At 37.4% G+C, this 24,428-nt stretch overlaps 1 protein-coding gene and 1 long non-coding RNA gene across 5 annotated transcripts in view; both read right to left on the reverse strand.

Moving 5' to 3' along the window:
* The window catches only part of prdm16 (PR domain containing 16), a 224,932-nt gene that overhangs the window by 118,337 nt on the left and 82,167 nt on the right, over nt 1-24,428 (reverse strand). The window lies entirely within an intron of this gene.
* On the reverse strand, nt 11,029-12,986 carry LOC107748964 (uncharacterized). The gene is made up of 4 exons (XR_001640978.1): nt 12,947-12,986; nt 12,234-12,294; nt 11,455-11,876; nt 11,029-11,102 (listed from the first exon to the last, which is right to left on the reverse strand). It is a non-coding gene; the product is annotated as an uncharacterized LOC107748964 (long non-coding RNA).

Here is a 24,428-nt window from a genome sequence, read left to right on the forward strand (position 1 = left end):
GTATTTGTTTGTTTCAGTGTAAGTTCAATAATAATAATAATAATAATAATAATAATAATAATAATAATAATAATAATAATAATAATAATAATAATAATAATAATAATAATAATAATAATAATAATAATAATAATAATAATACCTTTGAAATTGTTTATTTTACGTGAAATGACTTATTTTAATCATAATCAAAGCCATTTGGGTGGAGAAAATATTATTAACCAATACTATCACAGCCTAACTGGTGTTATTTTGGTATTATTTTTATGTCATTATAGTACTTATTAATATTTAGATTTAGCTTGTATTTTCACATTTTAATTACATTAAAATAATTTAATTTAATTTTTAATTTTTAATTTTTAATTTTTAATTTAATGTAATTTAATTTAATTTTTATGATGATGATGATGATAATTATTCTGATTCTTCTTCCTCTTATATTATTGTTATTATTATTATTCACCCAGGCAGTGGTGTGTCACAATGGTATTATTTTTATGTCATTAGAGTACTTATTAATATTTAGATTTAGCTTGTATTTTCATATTTCCTTTGAGTTCATATTTCATAGGTTTTAATTTAATGTTTATATTTTATTTCATCTTTATTTCAATTATGTTTAGTTGTTTAGCCGTAACACTTTACAGTAAGGTTCCATTTGTGAACATTAATTTACTACATTAGTTGACATAAACTAACAATGAAAAATACTTCTGAAGCATTTATCTTGGTTAATGTTGATTCCACCATTTACTAAAATGTTATTAAAATCAAAAGTTGTATCTATCAATGTTAGTTATAATTGACATGAGCTAACATGAGCTAATAATTAACAGCTGAATTTTTATTAACTAATGTTAACAAATATGAATAAATACTGTAGCAATGTATTGCTCATTGGTAGTTAATGTTAATGCAATAAATATAGTTAACAGACAGAACCTTATGGCTACGTTTTAGCATTGGTTTTAACAACACTGAGCTAAACACATTAAAGTCCCATACGTTTTTTGTTTTTTTTTTCATAATGATGAAAAGAATTCCCGCACTATTTCCATTAAAATATTGCCTTTTGTTTTAGGAAACATGTCACATTACAGAAGTTAAATGTGATGTTTTGTGTTTTGTGTTTGTGTCTAAGTATTCTTTTGCATAGTGTTTTTACTGGTGAGAGCACATTAAGAGACAAAGGACAAGAAGAATGATGTTTGAGTGAGAAATGTGGGTGTGGGGATCACTAAATCTGTCTCATCATAATCACAGCGAATCATTCCGCCAATCAAAACACTGATTTTATGAGCCAGCCGTTTGTGTCTAAACACACACATGCTAACCACTCCGCTCTGTGGACTCTCCATTACATCCCACATATTTGGACAATCTAATTCATTGCTACCACTGGTGGGTCATATACTATGCAATTCTGTGCAGCAAATGGAAACCAACATTTTCCAAAGAGACAGTGAATCTTTTTACGACTTTGCAACATGTATTTATGGACATGTGATAGAATTATGACGACATGATCATTTTTGGCTCCACTTCATTCTCTTGATGAAAACAAGCCAGCTTCAAGATGTGCTGTAAAAACACGAGGGTGATGAAGTGGAGTTTGGCATGTCTGTAGCGTAGCGTGAAGTGTCCTTTCCTTGACATTAAAGTCAGTTGGTACAGGGAACACTCCATGAAGTCTGAAGTCTTTTGTGCAGATTTAATGCTTGAGATTCTTAGACAGTTTTGGCTGACTTTATGGTTGACGGTCAAAACTTGCCATCTGACAAAGGAGACATTTTTTAGGAAGTGCTTCTTCAAACCTTTCGAAATCTAGTGTGCAGACTACTTAGTGTTTCATGGTATTGCAAACATGCTTCAAAAGGTAGACAACAACATTACCGCCTTATAAGATAGACTACCTTTTTTTGGACAAATTTTGGACAGGTTCAGTAAAAAAAAGCGACGAGAAAAAAACATTAAAACCCATTATAAACGAAGCATTTGTTGCATCCAGTGGGGACATAATTACTGATTATAATGACTTATACTGCCTTTTTACGCATTGCGTAAACATAAAACCATGTCTGCATTTGTGATCGGAGAAATGACAAACAACAAGTGCTACTTCATTTACCCCCAAGTTGTGTCAATGACATTATATTTTACATGTAATCTTCTCATTTCAATTACGTGTGTTATTACGTCTCATTTCTCTTTAACTAGAGGACAACTTAAATAAAAAGTGGCACAGCTTACCTCATTTTCCCATTATATAAAGAGCAATGTGCATGTTCATTACCTTGCAATGGCCAATTATTAAAACACTGAGTTCATGTAATATCTGAAGTATCTACTGTGAAAGTCAAAGTTTCATTATTCATAAGAGAACAGCACAATAAACAAAACAAGTCTCAACTCTATTATCAACGATATCAACCCAGGTATCAAGAACTGCTATTGCCCATCAGTTGGAGCTGAGTGGAAAACAATTACCCCTGATGATAATTGAAGCAATGCTTGAACGAGTGAATTCACCAGGAATAACACCACTCTAACAGTTATAATTGCAGGATAAGAATTTGTATCATTTCAGCTCTCCACGCTCAGGCAACACAAAACACGGCTGTGCGCGTCAAATGAACTGTAGCTAGAGAACCGTTTACCCTCCTGGCTTGAGAGGCGTCCAAATCAGATTAGTCGTCGCATTGACCACTAAAAAATTCAAAGAGTGAAATCTAAGGCTGCAGCCAAGAGATACCGTCTGGAGATACAGGGGAGGGATCACAAACAAGATATTTCCTCTACCAGTGTGGTTGATGAGGGACAAAGTTCACGCAGGCAGTGGTTTATTCATCCGCTGCCAGCGATCCCAGTCGAGGGAAACGTTTCAGTAATTTCGGACTGCTAGATGGGATGGAAAGCCTTAATGTGAAGAAACTACCCTGGCGTACAGAGACATAAAAAAGACTGAATGTTTGTAGATTTAAATGCCATTAACTTCAGCATTTAAAATCATGTTTTCCAACTTTAAACTTATTGACGCAGCAACATTGTCTCAACCAATGGTTGGAGTTTGGGGCGGGACTACCTGTTTGCCAAACCAATGACAGACAAGAAGTATGTTCAGGACGTCTCTGAAAACAATCAAATTTTTGTGCAATTCTGTTTGGTGACACTAGTGGCGCAGATATTACACTCTTTATTTTACAGTAAGTTTGGTCACACTATATTTTAAGGTCCAATTCTCTGTATAAACAAACAATTGACTATAACTTTTGCCTCAATAAACTCCTAATTTGCTGCTTATTAATAGTAAGTGAGGTAGTTGTTAAGTTTAGGTACTGGGTGGGATTATGAATGTAGAATATGGTCATGCAGAATATGTGTTTTATAAGCACTAATAATAATAACACATTTTAAATATACAGCCAACATGTTAATAATAGGCATGCTAATAAGCAACTAGTTAACAGTGAGAATTGTTCCCTATTCTAAAGTGTTACCATAAGTTTGAGTCCTCTGATAAATTACCATGACATGTAAACAGTGTAGGAACATGAGTTTTGCCACATTATGTATTCTAAGGTATACATAATATAATTATGAAAAAGCAGTTTGAATGAAAAGGTAGTTTGAGTAGTTTCATCCACTTGATTCTGTAAATGAGCTAATGGTCACCAGATAATTGATGACTTTATATAAACGCAACAGTAGTACAGATGGATGTATTAATTTCCCCAGCTTGCCAACTCTTCTTTCCCACAAAGACTCCAGTCTATTTATCCTCTCTTTCTAGAGATAGCAACATTTATCATTCTAGCCGCCTGTCCCCGAGTCCATCAGATCAACCCATCACCACCACAATAAACGTCAACCAGCGATGATTGATGCAGCTAATGAAATTGATTAGTCTGTTGCCGCACATTGCATTCCCATGATTCACAGCGTGCTGTTTACTTTAACCACAAAGATTAGCTGAAAGATGAGCCGTCTGAGGCAAATCGCGTGATGTTGGGAACATCCTTGGACACTCTTTATGGCTGGCCTTGCGGAAAAATCAATACGGAAGAGTGCTAAAGGACAGCGTTTAGGGATCACTTCAAAAGGCTTGTCAATTGTTTTTCTCTAGCAAAGATCAATGTATAGTTATGCCCTCTAGTGATAGAAGAAACTTTCTTGTAAATTTCACGACTTCTTCGTCCACAAATGTTTTATTATTATTAGGAATAGCGTTGGTACAGTTTAGGGATCATAACGAAAAGATACTTGACCTTATGCTAGGATAATATTGATCATCAATAAACGTTGCTGTAGCGTCCTCATTGCCGTTACTTCAAAGAGCACGACTACTCCCTAATATGGAGAGGACGACTTTCCTAATCTGACATCTGCTGTAATGACAGGTGTCGTCTCTGAACGTGAACTTCGGCTCATCACAAATGACTTTATTAGCCGCTTGATAACACAAAACAGCCCTATCAGCCCACAAGCAAGGTGATTACTGGTTTATCTGTCGGGGACAAACTCTCAGAGGAATATTAAAAATATCTAATATGACTTGACACCCAGCTAGAGGCAGATCTAAATACCGAACCCCCTCCGAGACCATGATTGTCATTTTTCTACTATGGGTGATAGTATTAAGTTGTTACTATGGACGCCGTCATCACATTGTCAGCATCCGAGTGGCGAGAATCTCAGCAGCCCCGGACGCCTCTGCTTGACCTATGGTTTATAATGGTCTCATATACAGAGTTCTGGCATGAAACTCTAGATGGCGCAGTCCGATACTCTCGGTACAGCAGCAGCAGCAGCAGCATAGACCAAATACAAATACATTAACATTGTCATGTACATTACCATGCCAATCCCTCCGAGAGTTGTCATGACAGAACATCATTTATGCTGAATGATCATTTTATGAGGGTACAAACCATCTTAACTTCACTGGAACTTTCCATTAGTCACATAAGTAGAGTAATCAGCAGTGAAATTGTTTGCAAAAGCAACTCCAGCCATTTTTTTTTCTCTTGCTGTTTTTACATCTACACCCACACTGAACCAAAACATCAAAAAAGAGAGAGGAATGAAAATGAGGGCAATGAAAAGGAAAAGGCAACACGTTTCGCATGGCTTGCTTAGCCATGTTGCTTCATGGGCCTTGAGCTTTTATGGATGTGGCCGGTGGCGGGATGCTGCGAGCTGGCAGTGCTGAGTGAGAAAACACAAATCCAGCCTCACGCTCCCCACGGCCTTGAGTAAGTAACGATGACACGCTCCTGTGGCGAGCATTCGACTTTACGGTGTGATTTGTGAAATAACAAGTGAGGAGACTAGCTAAGGTCTTCCGCCAAACGAGCAGTGTTTCTTTTTCAGTGTTAATGTTGGACCAGGCTAAGGTAGGGGTGGGGATGAGATGTCAAAGCTGCAGACTCCTCTAATGTGTCATGGTGGCACATAGCTGTTGTTAAGAGCGTTATCGCTGTCGACTATCTGGAGATAAGTGGTGTAGTGCTGATGGGAGAGACAGAGGAATCTGCCTCTGCTCAATGCCAGGGCAGGGCAGCACACGGGGGCTGGGGGGAGCGAGGCAGCGGTGTGGCCACTAATGTTGTTTGGGTTTGCATCCAGACAGGAATTATGGTTTATCGGGGCCTGGGGACCTACCAGAGTAGCCAATCCCCTTAAAGTGTCCATTATAGGAGTGATAGGGCATGAGCTCAGTGTTTCCCATGGAAGTGGCCTCACAATGTTGAGTGACATTTGGTCTCTTTCGCTTTCACTCACATAAATATACTCTCTCTCTCTCTCTCTCTCTCTCTCTCTCACTTGCTACATGTTGTTCTCAAAACTCTTTGTATAAGGATCTGCTCATTGGTAAAAAAAAAAAAAAAAAAAAGTGTACTGTAGGAATCCAAATAGCTTCTTCAGAGAATACACCTAGCTAATGTTGTTCTGTACTTCATTATACAACACTATCTACAGTATGTGCTGTGTAGTAGGTAATTAAAATAAGTGGTGCTAATAACTTAACAGCAAAGTGGCAGCACTGTGACAGAAGCTTAGCTAAACAGCTAACATTTTGTGAATTGCATCAAAATGTCTGGCAGTTGTTTCAGTCGCTTGGTTTCTATTTGTTTGGTGTTGCGCTGGTAGTTTTGCTAGCATATGTTTGCAGCTTGTAGTGTAGTTAACTACTTCTTTGAATGGTAACGGAGTAAGCTACAGTCTGATGATGAGTATAGCTTGTACTGTAGCTTAATGGGATACACTTTCTATTTTCTAAAATACAACTCTTACTTTCTAACTAAAGTTACTGATTGCTAATAACTTAAATACAGTTTGCACAAGCGTGGCAGTAGCTAAACAGCCTGAAATTGCTGCAATATACAGTAGTGTGCCAATTGTTTTCGGTCGCTTGGTTTATATTTTAGTTAGCAGCTTGTGGTGTAGTTAACTACTTCTTTAAATGGTAGTTTACCTACTGAGTAAGCTAATAGCTTGTAGCTTACCAGAGCACAAAAAAAAGAGTGTCACAAAAAAGGTAACTACAGATGGCGCCAGCATGACAACAGCTGAGCTAAACAGTGCATTCTTTTTGTGTATTTCAGCCAAATAGTGAAGCGCCATAAAGTAACAAACTGCTACATCACTTTGTTTTATGTACATTGTAAACATATTTACACTGTGGAAAACCAGACGCAATTTGATAAAATGACAAACACTAAAAAACATTTTTTACTTTATTTGTTTTTATCCAAACTAACCATGACCGCTGCACTTGTAGCCATGATTTTTTGGGGGGTGGGGGCATGGGGTTATTGAATACCATTTGTATAACCACAGTTCTATCATGACATACTCTGTGAGTATTTGCACGAATAGCAAATAAAATAACCTGTAGCAGATCTATACAGGTGGAGCTGGGGAGGTGGAGGGCTACAGAGGAACACTGAAAGTGCGCTGCAAAATGCTCTAGTGAATGCTAACCAGCCATTTAAATGCAGCAAGCTCATCGGCTGCAGATGCATCATGAACCAATCAGCTTGTGCTGAGTAGTTTAACGCTGTGAATATCATCAGTTTGCGTTAAGGACCCATCAGCCTGCACCATCGAGAGTTTCATGACAGAACATAGCATTTTTACTCCAAAACACCATGGTTAAACTATGGTTAGTGTAGCATGGTTAATTTGTGGTTACCATTGTTTAACTTCTTTTTTTATTTTCATAAGGGTTAAAGGGTAGCTGTAAGTTAGCTAAGGTACAGGGTACCTACTAAGTTGACTACAGTCTGATTATGAGTAGCTTAACATTTTTATCAGTGCTTAATGAATCAGCTCACTGTTCTCAGACCTTGTCTGTTAATGCATATGCTTGACCAACTAATTGCTCAAAAACTCTCAGGTTGTATTGAAGCCTGAGGGGAAAAAAGCACTGTGGACAGTTTACTGTCATTATCATATATGCTGTGGCTGTTGCTGGCAAATTTAATACTGTTATATGCTGTTCTTTGTTCTATCCAAGAACAACACTCTGTCCACATGTCTGCCAGCCAAGGCTAACAAGTCACAGTGATCTCCTGTGCTCTCCAGCCCCCCGAGGAGCCCTGGGACTCTGAGGCAGCTCCAGACAGACAATACGCATGTTGTTACTATATGCTGCTTTTGCACAGAAGAGACAGTTGGGGCTGGTGTTGTGCCCGCTGGCCTGACCCTCTTTAGAGTCGCTGGGTGGCTTTTGGGGGTATGTTCAATACTGTGAAACACTGTCAAATGCCGCCTTTCATGGCACTGACATGCTGAAGATTAAGACATCAAGGCCTGTCTGCCAGCAGGAAATTCACAATTCTTCTTGGGTTAATTGGAAATCCAAATGTTTTGAAGTGGAAGACAGTGGACCAATGCAGAGGGAGCGACGACAGATGTCTTTTTTTTAACATATCCAGTGCTTTCAAAATGATCTCTGAAATGCTAAGGTAGAAGAGCATACCTGAAAGCCTTTTAACCAAACTAGTTATTTTATACTCGCCTTTAGTATCAGTAAAAATGCTCTCTCGCAGCCACACACACAAATAATCACATCAGGCCCCATGCTGGCTTGGAGCAGCACACTAAAAGCCAATGAATAGCTTAGTTCTCAAGTATAAAATGTTGAAACACTACGAATTGATTTCTTCTCCCTTTCTTCTATGTAATTGGCGTTGTCAAGGATTTTTTCATCCCCTTTCAGCCCGTTTTTGAAAATGAATAATGCGACAAGCCCCAGATCCAACTTTTCCGCCATGCTGTTTATTTATCTATTTATCCCCCCGCTTCGTCTTACGACACTTTGCATGAAAAGTGGCCACAGAATAGCGGTGACAGCCATGTCTAATATCTCTTTCTGCCAATTTTGGCTTCTTTCCCCTCCTCCGCACTTGATGTCTTTATATTCTCCTGAGAGTGCAGTGGGAATGAAAGGACGAGGCCTAGCCACTGACCTCCGCGGGAGGAGAGTATTAAAAGACGGGAGCGAGAGAGAGGGCGAAGGATGGCGGGAGAGAGAAAGAGAGGGAGCAGTCTTTCCTGCTGAGAGCCAGCTATCTGGGCTGGCAGGCTAAAGCTGGCCTTCAGACGCCTTTTGTCAAATGGGTTGAGAAGAAGAGAGCCTCCTCTTCACTGGAGCTCAGACAATGCTGGGTTTGTCATCCCTGAGGAGTCTCCCGGTGAGAAAGAGAAGTGCTCTTCGTGGTCAGGGGTAGCCTTTGGGCCTTGCAGATGTTGAAATAGGGATGATTTATTAGGCCCGGTGTCCTCGGTGGCACTTGGCCACCGTCCCAGACAAGAGCGCGAGAAGAATACAACAGGGGGGATCAGCGGGCCGCTGTGGATCAGAGACATCTTAATACCGTGTATGGGCATGGGGAAATTTGCTCTGCGACCGTCATGGTATTTTTGCCCTCTTTTCACTGAGAAAATAACTCAAGATTAAGCCAAAATCGCAGAGAGGAGGGTCCTCACAAAGATCTCTTTCTATCTCTCGCCTTTCATTCTTTAGAAAATGAAAAATATATATCTTTATTGGTGGCACTGCTTGTCCTTTTTAAGTCATTAGAAATCATTGAAAAAAAATCTGTAGTATTTCAAAATGGATATATTTATGTCAACACCACATGACAACAAATGTCTTGACTTTTTATAGATTCTGTGGAGTCAAAAAACAGACAATTTTTACTTTTTGATCACGTACAGTAGTATGTTGCTGCCATGCTAGGGTGATGAATGACTAATTTCTATGCAGATTCTTAGGTGTTCTGGAAGCTTGTTAGGAGCTGAAATGTTGAAATGAGTCTATCCCCATGTCTTTATGGTGTTCTGATCAATGTACTGTAAATCCATAATATTTTGCCCGTTTTATCCACTTATTGCTTAGAAAAGTAATAGCACATTTTCCCCTAAAAAGTGACTTTATTTGAGATATTATTCATGTCTGTGACTCAAAAACATTGGGACAACTTGTGCACCAAAGTTTAATACTTGGGGTTAAAGGGTTCCGTCAAAACTCAGTACTTATGAGTAACTACACTGTAACAACACTGTAACACTGTAACAACAACACCTTCAAAAAACAGTACCAAATATTTTTGCTTTCTTTAGCAAAGACCACTAATGTTCATGTTTGAAGTCAGTCAGCTTGAAGAAAGCCAACCGAAAATAGGTGGCACTGCTGAGAAAAAAACGAAAAAAAAAAAAACGGCTTAACCACCAGCTACTACTTTTCTGCATCTAACTGTTGAACCCAACAGCCTTGCTCGTTCTCCCAAAGAAACCACTTCTCAAGCACCTCTAGCAGAAGCGAATGGCTTTTAATCTCAGCTGTTGTTTGTCCAGTTTACGCCGGGCATTCTTAATAGACCTCAGAGGGTTAGTTAAAGAGCGAAAGTTTAGACAGCTTTCATCAAGTCGGTGGAGAAGATTGATTGGCAATGTAATTTACCCCCACCCCAATGTCCAGCCGGTAAGTGCCTAGAGGAACTGTATGTGTGTAAAAGTGAGAGTGCACAGATGAAAAGACTGATTGCTTCTCGGTGTCAGGGACAGAGGTCCATTGGTGAACAGTCGCACAATGCAGCATGTGACGGGCTGGAGTAACAGGGCTGACGGGACCCGGAGGGGGGGTCATCAGTCATCCGGGCCGTGCACTCTTGTGCCGTCTCTCACGTCTGTCATCTTCCTATGCTCGCATTTTGACGGAGACATGCATAACACCAACATCGACTGACACCTACAGCTGCAGACAAGCGTGAGCTCACCCAGACGCAGTCTTTTAAATTCAGGATCCTGTGTTTCCTGTATCAAACCCCGTTCATAAGCAGGATTGTTAGCGAGGAGCTAAAGGGCTTATTTTTGATGGACAGGACACTATGACAGCATGGAGAAAGGGCGGGAAGGTAGATGGAGAGAAAGAGAAACGGTCAGGCTTGCTGGCCCAAATTATTTTCCGTTTCGCTCATTCAAATCACTGACGGTGTCCGCTCAGATCTTTGCACTCTGTTGTCTGTCAACTTTCTGCATCAGCATAAAACCTTTCAAAAATGTTTGAGTTTTCTCCCACTAGACATGATTAAATGCTTTTTTTCCCAGGGTGGTAAAAAAAGTGCGGTCTTTGTATAAAAAGTGGCAGCTCCATCCGGGAGCTACAGCAAAGTTTAATGACAAACAACGGACAATGAACACAGGACAAAGAGTGGCATACACGTTGCCTCTCTCTCTCCGTTTTCCTCTCTCTCTCTTCCCCCTCTTTTTTCTCATCCTCTCAATAGCTGTTTTTCATTTCTGTAAATGGGTGCCTTTTCAAGTTTGATAAGAAGATTTTTTTTTTTAAGTGCATTATATTTTTATTAAAAACATTCCATAAGGCAAATAATGTGTTTAAGACATCTAAAACTAAATACTAATACATTATATTAATCTAATTAAGGTAACAGGGTTGATGGTAACAGGAATGAAAATTTAACAGATTAATTTGATTTGTTTAATTTGAAGTATTGTGCTCAAGATTGTGAAACTACACTTCAATGTTGATATTTATATTCTTTCTTTATCATTTCTTTTCATTCAGTTGTCTGATATAAAAAAACAAGGTAACAGGGTTGAAAATCATTTCTTTTCAGTTGTCTGATATAAAAAAACAAGGTAACAGGGTTGAAATTTTATATGTACAATAGATAGATAGATAGATAGATAGATAGACAGACAGACAGACAGACACAGACAGATAGATGAATGAATGAATGAATGAATGAACGAACAAACAAACAAACAAATGAATTAATGAATGAATGCATGAATAAATAGTTGATTGATTCTTAATGATGAATTTAAAAAATAAATATTTATGTAATGCTTTTCATTGTTAAAGGTTTTTTTTTTACACATATAACATATAACATAAACAAATGGCAATTATAGACTGACCTAAATGTATTCTTGAAAACGATCGTCTCTTCCCATACACTAGCTGAAAATGAACAGAGAGACGGATAGAGAGAGCATTGAGGGGAGGGAACAAGAGAGAGAAAGATGCAGAAATGCCTCCTCTTCTTTCTTTCTCAGTCTCATCCCTTTCATGTCGGACTCTGGGCCGTTTCTTTGCCCATGTGAATCAGAACAATGAGATGTATGAGCGTCTGAGGGGGCAGCACACAGAATACTGGCCTTGTCCTCCAGTTGAAGCTTGACGTTGATTAATGAGAGTGCGGACATGGGCAGAATGTTGAGGAAGGCTCCGGAAGACCTCAGGGGTGTAAAGGGAGGAAGAGGGTATGGGCGGTGGCGAAAAACACGGGCTGCCCCAGGAGGGGAGAGGTGAGGGCCCACGGCCTGGACACAACTCACCACTAACAGACAGAAAAGACACTTTTACTCACAGACAAATGTCCCTCAAGAGTAAAGCAGTGAAACAAGTGAAAGTGAGTAACAACCCTCATGTGAGGGGATTTTGGACACAAAACTTAAGTCAAGAAAGTAATACAACTAAAGGACTATGACTTTTTAACGTTTGATTTAAGCTCGCTGGTATAGATGTATATAGTATCATGACAAACTTCAAAGAACAGAAAGTTTTGAAACGTATCTAGATTCACCACTTTTTTTTTTTTGCAGATGGAGAAAGAAGGAAAGGTACAAGTGTGTGTGTGCATATCTGCTTCAACCAACTCACAGAGACTAAAATCTGAAGTAAAATATAACAGTACCTTTGTATCCTATCCTTTTACACAAACTGCTACAAGCAAGCAGCACAAAATGTTTTACTTCCTAAAAACAGAGACATAGCAAAATTATCAGCCACTTTTAAGAATATTTTCTACTTTTCAAAGCTGTAGTTCACCACACACACACACACACACACACACACACACAAACAAACACACTCACTCACTCACTCACTCACACACACACAATAAAAATTAAATGCCAGGACATTATCTATTAATATTACGGACATTCCTATTAACTCTAAAACACAATGCAATGAAGTATAAAATTCAAAAAACAGGTGGAATATTTAAAAAATAAAAATAAATAAATCAGTACAAAAAATTCCTTCATATCAATACAGTACATTGTGCCCTATCTTTTTCCGATTTTTTTAGAGTATATTATTTAGTTTTCTGACAAAGATACAGTATATTCTACACAAAATAAGAATGAATGTAGCATAGTGAAATAAAATGAATTTCCAACAACATTTTTTTCGTAAATGTGTGATACATACGAAGATCATAAAAAGATGTTTTGAACTTCAGAACTAATATTACATATAGTAAACTCTTTAAAATAAGACTCAATCTTCTTCACTTTGATTACAGTTTTTGCCTATTGCTTGAACACTATAGACACATGCTTAGACCAAAGTAACAAAACTTGAAGCTTTTGTTACTATACCTTAAACACAGTGTAACCATACCTTAAACAAAAGCGCTGCTTTGCACTTCAGTTGCAATTCTCTACTGAAGTTCTAAGTTCATTCCTTCTTTTGCTGCATGTAAGATGCCAAAGCCATCATTTTAAAGCCGTTCCCTCCTCCTGAAAACCTGTCCTCCAAGGCTCTCTCTCTCTCTCTTTGTATCTCTCTCTCTCTCTCTCTCTCTCTCTCTCCCTCCAGTCCGCGCCGTGCGGCTCCATTGTCTCAACTTTCATCTGTAGGTAAGCACCTCGCTAAAGCCCCAGCCACTTCAAAGCACGTGACAATAGCCAGATTTCCTCCCAATTTGCTTGTGGAGAAAGAGCCCAGAAGCTTTTCAGGAGGACCTGAATAGTCTGGCTAATTCAAGCACAATCCAGGCCTGACCCCCCATTTCCCTTTTAATTCTCAGACCCTATTTAGGTGCCCCTGACTTTCCTAATTCAAGAACAATCCCTGCTGCTTTTCATAAGCCTGTGTTGCACTGAAAATATGTTAGTGTGTGTCTGCGTGTGTATGTGTGTGTGTGTGTGCGTGCGTGCGTGCGTGTGTGTGTGTGTGTGTGTGTGAGCGAGAGTCGACCAGCAGGCTGGACTGCAGGTCTACTCTTGTAGCAGCAAAAAAAAAAAAAACTGCTTAATGCAACAGAATAAAATTCAACTGAATGTAAAATTGTGCATAGCTAAAATAACATTTTTATTAGCATTTTCCATCTATTAAGTTCAAATAACAAATTTAGCTATTCTTAACTTTGAGCTTTGCTTAGTCAGACAAATCAACTGCTGTAAAAAAATAATAATAATAAATAAACAAATAAACAAATAAATAAATAAATACATTTAAAAAATTAAATGAACAGTCAATTTCTAAGCGTGAATCATTTTAGACATTGCGTACGCTAGCTTGCAGTGAGAATAAACACGGTTAATTCCGATCACGATTTATTTTATGATAATTACTGGCTGTTGAGAGCATAAAACGATCAAATTTCAAGAGCTATTTCAAAACCAATATTGACAATTTTACTTTTGATTCAATGCAGCATTTTAAGAACAATATTGGTACATTGTGCAAAAGTCTAGAGCTTCAAGCACAAACTAGCTGATAACCACTTTTTTGTTGCAGATGGAGAAGGAAGGACAGGTACAAGTGTGTGTGTGCATATCTGCTTTCTAATTATGGCTTGCTCAATCTATTTTCTCAGGTATTTGTATATCTCTTTTTTTCTCTCATTGACACTTCACTGTGACCCTAATCAACCTCCCCAGAGCAGATTTCCTCCTTATGCGTGTTAATATGCTCCTCTGTAGGACCTCTCCAGCACCTCTCACTTCCCAGGCCGCCGTATTGTTATTAAAGCAATCAAGGCCTTTCTTCGCTAGGTTAAGTGCTAAGAGTTCATAGGGAAACAGATTTGAATTGCGTTTCAAACAGTTGGTAATGCTCCAGATAAAAAGACAATTTGAAGAAATTCAGACCACAAGCGATGACACAATGTTCGAGCAAAAGGAGCAGCGTGCGGGAGAGAATCGTAGTTTTGTCAAAGTCGTTTTCAGGTTTTGGTTTTTACTAGGAAACCACAAAGCCTTTAAATGCAGGTCAGAGGACGTGGTATTGAGTTCCATTAAACAGCCAGACAAACCCAGAGAACTACATGACAGGGTGAGATATTAAAGACACCAGTGTTGTGGGTAGCACATTTTCAAGAGACTACTAAAATAATGTGGTATTTGTTCAAATCCCCTTGCGATTTTTATTTTATATTATCTTCCTCAGACTCTATGCTCACATGGGTTGCCAGATTGAGGACACGCAACAGGAACGAGCGCAACTGACAGTGGAAGACGGCAAGCTTTACACTGAAAGTTGATGAATTGTTTTATACGTTTTATATTATCTCTGGCAATAGGGCTTTTTAGATGGTTCGTGAAGTTTTTTAGGTTGGATAGAGTCTGTGATCTCAGACCCAGTTCATTTGCTGGCTTCCATGGCTGCAATACGCTGTGTTTTTCACCATCTGGCAACCCGGGGCGATCCTATTGGTTAAATTGGCAGTGGGCGGAGTCACACAGACCAAAACAAAAACAGACATTCCGAAACGGAACACACATTTCAAAGTAGAATAAGTGGCTATAGAATTGTTTTTCAGAGAAACAAGTATGTGAACTTAGCATGTTTTCCACCTTATTATGATATTTTATGCTTTAGTAAAGTCAAACAATTACATACAACAGCACCTTTAAAAACTTCAGAACTGCTGATAAACAAAAATGAATCCACATTAACGTAGTACATTCCATAAAATATAATGACGTACCATAAGTAGTTAGTTTTTATAAGTATGACAATGTTGTAACTTGTAAAAGTAACGTCCCCTAACACCGAGAAGCAGAGAAAGTGCATTGAGGAAAGAAAAAGCAGATTGTTGCTTATTGTTGCCACGTTGCTTGCCGGCCATGAGAAGATCAGCTTTCTGCAGGAGCATTCAGGAGCCGTGCATGGCCGCCCTGCGCGGGATACAGTGACTGGACGGAAGACTGAGAGGGTTTTATCTTGAAATGTGATGGCCGTGGCAGAGGAGACTATGAGAGGTGTGCTATGACTGTCCAACAAGCATGCAACCGTAGATTCTTAAGAACTTCACTAGGGCGTCACAGGAAACCTATAGTGTTTCACCAAATCCTTCCCATCCACGCCAGCGGGCAAATTATACAATGGCTTTCAAGGGGAGTCAGTCTAATTAAAACAATATGAATGTGTAATCATCAGGCAGCAATCTCATAGGTTGGAAATTATGAACAAGATTTAATATCCCATTTGTTTCTCCAAGTCAGAAATGAAATAAATGGGGAAAAAATACATTTTATAGATCTATATGACTCTTAATGTAAGTCAACAATGGGCACTTTTCACATTTCCAGGATTCGCAAAAGTGTAAGTCGTCATAGTTGGGCAACTGGATGAATTTGCATTACCATTTATTCCGAAAAAAAGATGAAAATGTAACAGCACTCAGAGAAAAGTTACTGATGCTTCCTCAGTCATTGTGTTAAAACACCCTCACAACTGTGTTAACAATTTTTACTAATTCAATATCAAAGTCAAATAACACAAAGTTTAGTGTTACAAATGTACATGAAAAAAAAAACGAAAACATAAAAAAAGCTAGATTTACAATGTTCACAACATTACGGAAGTGTGTCATCAGAGTAACTCTAAGAAAAAAAAGGTACAATAGTTGTCACTTGGCCGGTACTTTTTCAAAAGCTACTAAAATGTACCATTTAGATACTAATATGTACACTTTAAGTACGAATGTGTAACTTTAAGGTACTAATATGCACCATAAAGGTGTAAATAAGGTACAAAGGTGTATATTTTGAAAGGGTACCTCTAGTGTTGGGGAAAGTTACTTTTAAAAGTAATGCACTACAATATTACATTACTCCATAAAAAAGTAACTAATTAAATTACTTAGTTACTTTTTATGGAAAGTGATGCATTGCATAACTTTTGCGTTACATTTTGTCACCTTGGCTGGGCCTGCGTATTTGTTTTTTTATTTTTTTTTAATAACAAAAAACTTGTAAATTGAAAAGTAATGCGTTACTTTACTAGTTACTAGTTAAACAGTAATCTGATTATGTAACTCCACTACCACTCCAGTGAAAGCTTTTGTACCTTTTTTTGTTCTCTGAGAGTGTATGATAAAAACTTTTTTTTTTTTATATAATTAATTGACTTTTGAACACTAACTAAATTTTAACTTGGATATTCTATGCAACATGTAGAATGTGATTTGCATATATTTAAGCATGTATTTAATCAAATATAACTTGAATTGTTTACAAAATCAAACTAACGTACATGTGCTAGATCTGTAACTAGTGTCTGAAATGCAGTCAGGTTTGTGGTGATGTTCGAACAGAGACAGGTAGAGTTATCTGTCCGTAGCAGTGAAAGGCTATACTCTACCCACACACTGACCTCCCTGTCCCGCTCTTGGCCACGGGTCATATTAAGTGCCTGTCGTAAACAGACTTGATTTCCTGATCTACTATCACATGGAGTCAAAACAATCCGTCTACAGCTGCTGTGCTGATTTGTTTATGGAGGGAATCAGTCGTCTTTTAATAAATCAGAGCTTCCCTGACTAAAACAAATATAATTAAGGTCATTTGACCATGATAGCGACTCTTCTGTGTCAAAATATCAGACTTTTAAGAAACAAAGCACTTAAGTTTCAAATTAAAGCATTACAGAGTAATGTGAAACCATGAAAAATATTAATTTGTTTAAAGAGGGAATTTTGTTTAAACGGCTTATTATTATATAAAAAATAAATAATGATAATAATAATAACTTTTATTCTTATTCTTATTATTTTAACGATGTTCATAAAAAACACCTTTTTGAGAGTTTTATATATTCATAAAATAGGGCTCAATGTACTGTGTTAATGTGAAGGAATTTTCCATATTGATTTTTATAGATTTTTTATTTTTTACAAGTGTTTTGCCTGTATTTTGAAAAACACAATGAATTGTGTCGTTTTTTTAGGAAATGGCTGTACATTTTAATGGAAAGTGTACTGGTAATTTTTCTAAATTTTTATTTTTCCTTAAAGTGTAAACTACCTGTACACACATATTTAATACATTTTTACAATACAAATATTAAAATATGTCAAATAAATCTGTAAAAATAGGACATAATGTATTGTATTAATATGAATATGAATTTTCTGTTTATTTATTTATTAATTAATGTATGTATGTATTTATTTATTTATTTATTTATTTATTTATTTATTTATTTATTTATTTATTATTATTATTATTATTATTATTATTATTATTATTATTATTATACAGGTGTACCAGTTTTACTCGGATTTTGAATTTTGCAATTCATTGCGTTGTTTTAGAGTTAACGGAAATGTCCATAATTTATTTTTATGATGTATGCTTAATTATTTACAATAATTATTTCTGCAATAATTCATTTTATTATTTTTTTTTATTTGATTTGATTTATTTTTTAACACTTTTTTTTTTCTTTGACTTGACCACCTGTTTCACACACTACGTGCACCGACTACACTGAAAAAAAAAGGAAGAATGAAAGAAAGCAAGTAGGAAAGAAAGCAAGCGCAGGGCCACTGCAGAGCCGAAATCCTCTCTGAGGACCGTCATGTGAAGAATTCTCCCTCTCCTCTGTCACTCCTTCCTGTTCAGCCTCTCTTCTTCTCTGTTTTTTAATAAAGCTGTTTGCTTGTCAGCTCTTTTGAGGCGCGGACCCCCAGCCATGTGAAAAGTTAATCCCTGTGTGTCTGCGAGCAGACTCCATCTCCCTGGGAACCCCCTCGCTCATGCAGCCTCAAGGACGACCCTGACAAGCCGGGCCTGACCAGCCACTTGAGGCTGGGCCTCTCTCAACCACTTCTCCTCTATTCCTCCTTTCAGGCAGCTTTTGACGAGACAACCTGACAGACAGTGGGATTTTGGATTTACATCTTCAAGTGCTAATCGAGTTGAAAGATGACAGTGGAGAAAAAGAGATCTTTTAATGTGCCCCTCCATCCCAGCTTCCACCCTATTCTTATCTTCCCTGAGATGCCACTGTGCTCAGGAGATTTCAGGACTTACGTCATTGATAAACGTGAATAAGCTATGAGAGTTGAAAGTGGAGACAGACATGTACTTGCAAGGGCATAAACTGGTTCCAATAACTTGATCCAATAGATTTTACCATTTGATTTATGTTCTTAGCAAGTGCTTTCCTATAAAAAAGTGGATAAAACCAGGACGGGATGCTAAGAATTGAAATCACATGTGAAATGTAGGCCCTAAAACATGAGGAAAACATTGATAAAGTGAACAATCCTGCAATACAAAAAGTGGTAACCTGCAGTTGTTAAATGTAAGCTAAAACCTGATTTAACCCATCAAAAAAAAATATTTGGTATAAAATAAAATAAAATAAAATAAAATAAAATACATTTAAAAAAGCTTTGTAATGTCACAAATCATTCCAGTCCATGAAGGAAAAATATAACATTCGTACCACTTGCATTTTACTTAAAAGGGAATTTGTATGCTTGTTTTTTTGTATGCTTGTTTTTTTTTGGTGGCTAATTCATATAAATTTGCACAATCTTATTTGTTCATTTCCATACAATCTGCTTACAGCCCTCTGACAGTTTAGGGATTGACCTTCATGCTTACTATATATATATATATATATATATATATATGTATATATATACAGTATATATTTTCTGTACAAATCAATCTTACAAAATCAGCACCTCAAAAATAGTTTTGTGGTCTTGTGACATCAAATTGAATGTTAGGTATAGCTTGTCTGGACAACAGTGACCAAGGGGCGGAGCTTAGCAAAGGGTGAATTTGTTTATGTAGGAATTTGAAGAGAAGCAAGTTAATATTAAAATCAGGGACTTTTGACTGCAGGCTTTGGTATCCAGGCAAATCTGAGCAGAGTCTAAGACATCACTGAGATCCTCTTCTGAAAGATTCCTGGGATATTTGCTGTCTAGGAAAAACAACGGAGATATTATTGAGATACCATGTGCGATTTTTCTTTCCTATGGGGAAGGCCATTTGCTCTGTACCGCATGCGAGTATGAAGAGACTCAAAGCAGCTCATTATGAAGAGGGATGTGTTTTACTGACTAGCGTGGAAGAGCGCAGCCAGGGGCAGCCAGCCATCTAAATCCTCTCTTTCTCCTTCCCTCCCTCCCGTTCATCCCCGTCTTACGCTCTCCCAGGCCTGAAAGCAGCAGAAATTAGTTTTGAGGGAAACAAGTGCGATTGGGTCTGTATAGGTCAAGACGGACTTTGTTCTGTCTGAGGGTTTATCTAAACTACAGCTGTGTCGGACAATGGGCCAGGGGTGGCTGACAGAAACCCAAGCTGTGAGGGCTAAATTACTGCACTGATAAGACTGAATCAGACGCTATGAAGCTCAAGAGCTCAAGAGACACTGAAGAGGAGAGGAGAGACTCGCTCGATGACACAGAGAAAGATAAAACTGGACAGAAAAACCTGAGAAGCAGCCTTCATAATTAACCACAAATGTGACTGATTTGGAACGCTCTACATAGGCAGCAACTCTTATTCCACACAAATGGGGCTCCTCACATGAAGCAACTGAAAAACTTGAGTCTATACTTTATTCTAAAGAGTTTTTGTTTAGTTTAGCATATTGTTAGCATGTTAGCATGTTGCTAAGCTAACCCTGCAGTAGAGGTTTTCTTCCAGTCCACAACGTTTACGTTTTGTCCCGCTCTCATCTGTAAAATGTCGTAAGTAACGATCTACATGGATTTTCAATCCCATTCCAGTAAGATTCTGTCTCGTATAGTGTCATCGGATATTTCCAATTCCAATTCCCACACAAGTGACGCTTCAGACCTCACTTTGTTGCATTTGTCACATCAGGCAAAGGGAACATGCTTTTCCTTCCTTTAGATTATAAAAATGATGTGGGAACATTGTTTCGAAATGTTTCTAAAATGTTGAAATGTCCAGTGTTCTTGTTGTAATTATAACATTGTTTAAAGGTTAGAAAAATGTTCCTTACAACTTATTTTAACATAACATGTAACATAACATAACATAACATTATTTTCACTCAAAATATAACGTCATTTATTTTTAAGAAAAAAACATTCTAAAAACGTTAAAATATCCTTTTTTTTAGAACGTTTTTAAGACGTGATTAGAATGCTATTTAAAGGTTCTAAAAAGCATTTCTTAGAATGTTCATCAAGTACAGATAATATCATAAGGATGTTCCGATAATTTTGTCTCAGTGTTATGACAATGTTTATCAAATAAAGTTACAGGAACATTCCATTAAGAATGTTTTGTCCTAACATTTATTATCACTTTTTTTTTTAATTGTTAGTGAAAGTTGTGAGATTGGATAGCTGGAAGTTGTTATTGGAAGTGATTTGCTGGATCTACCCAGCTATATATATATATATATTGTTGCCTACCGTTTGGTCTTTGCTCGGAAGGCAGCTCAGTTTGGGAGCATAGCTTTTGCGTTCAATGGACAAAGCTAATGTGAACAACCTCATCCATTAGGCTTCACTGTATAGTAACTTGCATCTATATTTATGTAGACATGTAAGGTTTCTGCTAGAATCTGTGCTTGCTGATATCTCATGAATCTTTCTTTGTAGCTGCCAGGGTTTGTATTCTCCAGTGATCTATCGTGGAGGATTGTAACGTACAGTAGTTTGTGCCAAAGCAGACTCTCTATAAGGTAAAAGTGGCCCTCCGCCAGCTGATTTAGCCTGGACCCCATGTAGGTCCCCAACAGTCTTTTCTCCTTTCTTCATTATGAACATGTACTGTATGCATTGAGATTTGACCTTATTCGTTTATTTTCAGCCCTCTCCAGCAGAGTACACTATGAGAACGCAACGGCCTTAGAAACATCAGCATTGCTCATATCACACATTTCATACAGCTTGACGACTTTTGATATCTGCTAAAGAACACAGTGCTATTAAGCATGATGCCATGTGACGTACTGAGTGACTTTGCATCTTGTTGCCCACCTTGTTTTATGAGTGCGTTATCACAACATTTAGCCTTGAGCCACGATACACAGCTCGAATCCGGGTTAGTTATACCAGAAATGAAAATCCTCACCCTCATGTCGTTCCAGAATTTCATTCATCTTTGAAACACAAACATTTTTAATGAAATCAGGAAGATTTCTGTCCCACTGAAAGTCCATTCCACCTAAATTTGTACACTTTAATCTGAGTCTTTCAAAGAGACACAAATGCTTTTTTATGATTATGTGAACTGATTATATGGAGGCTTTTATTCACATATAAACATTTATCAGCATAAATACATAGAACACATTAAACATGCTAAGCGAAAGAAAGAAAGAAAGAAAGAAAGAAAGAAAGAAAGAAATATTATTGTGGTCCAATAAGCAAACAGGATTTGTAATGACTTTGTAACTCCAAGCAATAAATGTCTGACACACACTGATATTTTCCCAACAAATGAGGTGTTGTTTTACTGAATTAGTGCAGTAAAGAAACTCAAAAAATGTTTTACAAAGAAATTAGTCCAAATATTTAATATAAAAACGGATTTGACAATTATTCTCAAAGCAGACATTAAGAAAGCATGACGGGTGACGTTTCCCGCTGACTTGTTTTAGTGTGACATAACATGCATGCATGATATCACTGGACTTGGACTCGCGGTCATCTTTCTCTTTAGAAAAGAAAGTGGTGTCATTGATGGAAATTAGTTTGAAAAATGCGTCCCACGGAGGAGGAGGACAGATTTACAGGGATGGGCTAAGCTGCCGAGAGACACAAGCACAGAAACAGTCATTATTCCTACAACTCAACCACAACTTGACACACGGTTGGGTTTCAAAAAAAAGACGAGAGCGCTGGTGAGCGGGCCAAGTCTCCTTTCCAGGATAATGACAAATTTAACATTTCTGCACAGTGAAACAGAATGTCGTCATTGTCTTTGGGTTCCTAAATGGTTGTTATTTCACATCGTCGTCTTGAGGAAAGAATAACACTCAAACATCAGTCTTTTCTGAAGAGAGACACACACATTATGGCACACCTGGGGCGCTTGAGTGTTGTTCTAACTATGACAAAGAGCTTGAACTTTGAGTGACTTAAGAGTTGTTTTTTTCCACACCGTTATTATGCTGGTTAGGTTATGAATTTATTGTATTTTGTATTGCCATCATGGTTAGTAATCAAAACAGTATTGTGCGTCTATTTTTGGCTGTAATGATCTGAAAAAATTCAAGGTCAACAAAAAGAGGGTGGTGACCAGGATGAAAACTACTCCTCCTTTTGTTCCACTAAAGAATTGGTGGACTTTAAGTATGTAGACTTTCCATATACATTTTAAATCAAATGACACTGCAAGATGAGCTGTATAATTTATTCTGTGACATAAGCTTGTATTTATGTACAATGTGTCATATAAAATAAAAGCAGTGGGCGATTTTCAGGAAACAGAGCTCAATTTGCCACAAGTGTTTTCTAGATTTAGAATGCTTAAAAAATTGCATTTACTTTCAGCCCCAAAACATTTTGACTGTAACATTGCCAAATGGACATTGCGGGGGGAAATAGCTTTTTGATAAATACATGCATTTATTTTCAACCCCATAACATGTAACCCCAAAACATTTTGAATGTAACAGGGCTGAATGGTCATTGCAAAAAAAATAAAAAAAATAAAAAGCATTTACTTTCAACCCCAAAACATTTTGACTGTAACAAGGCTGAATGGTCATTGCGGGGGGAAAATAGCTTTTTTATGCATTTATTTTCAACCCCATAACATGTAACCCCAAAACATTTTGAATGTAACAGTGCTGAATGGTCATTGCGAGAAGAGAAGAAGAAGAAAAAAAAGATTTACTTCCAACTTCATGACATTTAATCCCAAAACATTTGGAATTTGACAGGGCTGAATGGTTATTGTGGTAAAAATAGCTTTTTAATGCATTTATTTTTAACCCCAAAACACAAAATGTACAAAATGTAACAGGGTGAATGATAATTGTGAAATAAATAAATAAATAAATAAATACATACATAAAAGAAAATAATAAAGAAAAAAAGAAAAGAAAATGTTATGTTTTAAGTTATTTTGAGCTGCTTTTTTCAACCCTGTAGCATTAAACTCTAAGTATTTAAAATGTAGCAGATTTAAATGGTTTACATGGCTCAAAACATGTTTTGAAAGAGAATGCAATATATGTTTGAATGTGTCTATTCAAATGATAAATAACATTAATTCCAAACTTACTGTGACAGGGTTGAAATACTGTAATGTAGAACTTTAAAGGGTTAGTTCACCCAAAAATGAAAATTAGGCTGCGTCTTACTCACCCCCGAGGCATCCTAGGTGTATATGACTTTCTTCTTTCAGACGAATCCAGTCGGAGTTATATTAAAAATTGTCTTTGATCTTTCAGGCTGTTTAATGCCACTCAGCAGGTGTTGCAGTGCTTCCGTCCAAAAGAAGTGAAATAAAAAGCACCCCTCCATAAAAAAAAAAGTGTCTCACACGGCTCCGGGGGGTGAACAAAGGCCTCCTGTAGCGAATCGATGCGTTTTTGTAAGCTTCCGCGTTTGTCACTTCTGAGCGGCACATGCGCAACGCCGAAATTATACGTCATCCGACCGGAGCTGCTTCCGTGTACAACTGTGAGTGCAAGCTAGATTAAAGTTATTATTACGTTTTAAATATGGTTATTTTTCTTACAAAAACCGGAGCCTTTTTTTAATGGAGGGGCACTTTTTATTTAACTTCTTTTGGACTGATGCATGCAACACCCAGGTGTTGCAGTGCTTCCGTCCAAAAGAAGTGAAATAAAAAGCACCCCTCCATAAAAAAAAAAGTGTCTCACACGGCTCCGGGGGGTGAACAAAGGCCTCCTGTAG

This window comes from Sinocyclocheilus rhinocerous, unplaced genomic scaffold (assembly GCF_001515625.1).
Source record: "Sinocyclocheilus rhinocerous isolate Xijiao unplaced genomic scaffold, SAMN03320098_v1.1 scaffold470, whole genome shotgun sequence".
Classification (NCBI taxonomy): Eukaryota; Metazoa; Chordata; class Actinopteri; order Cypriniformes; family Cyprinidae; genus Sinocyclocheilus; species Sinocyclocheilus rhinocerous.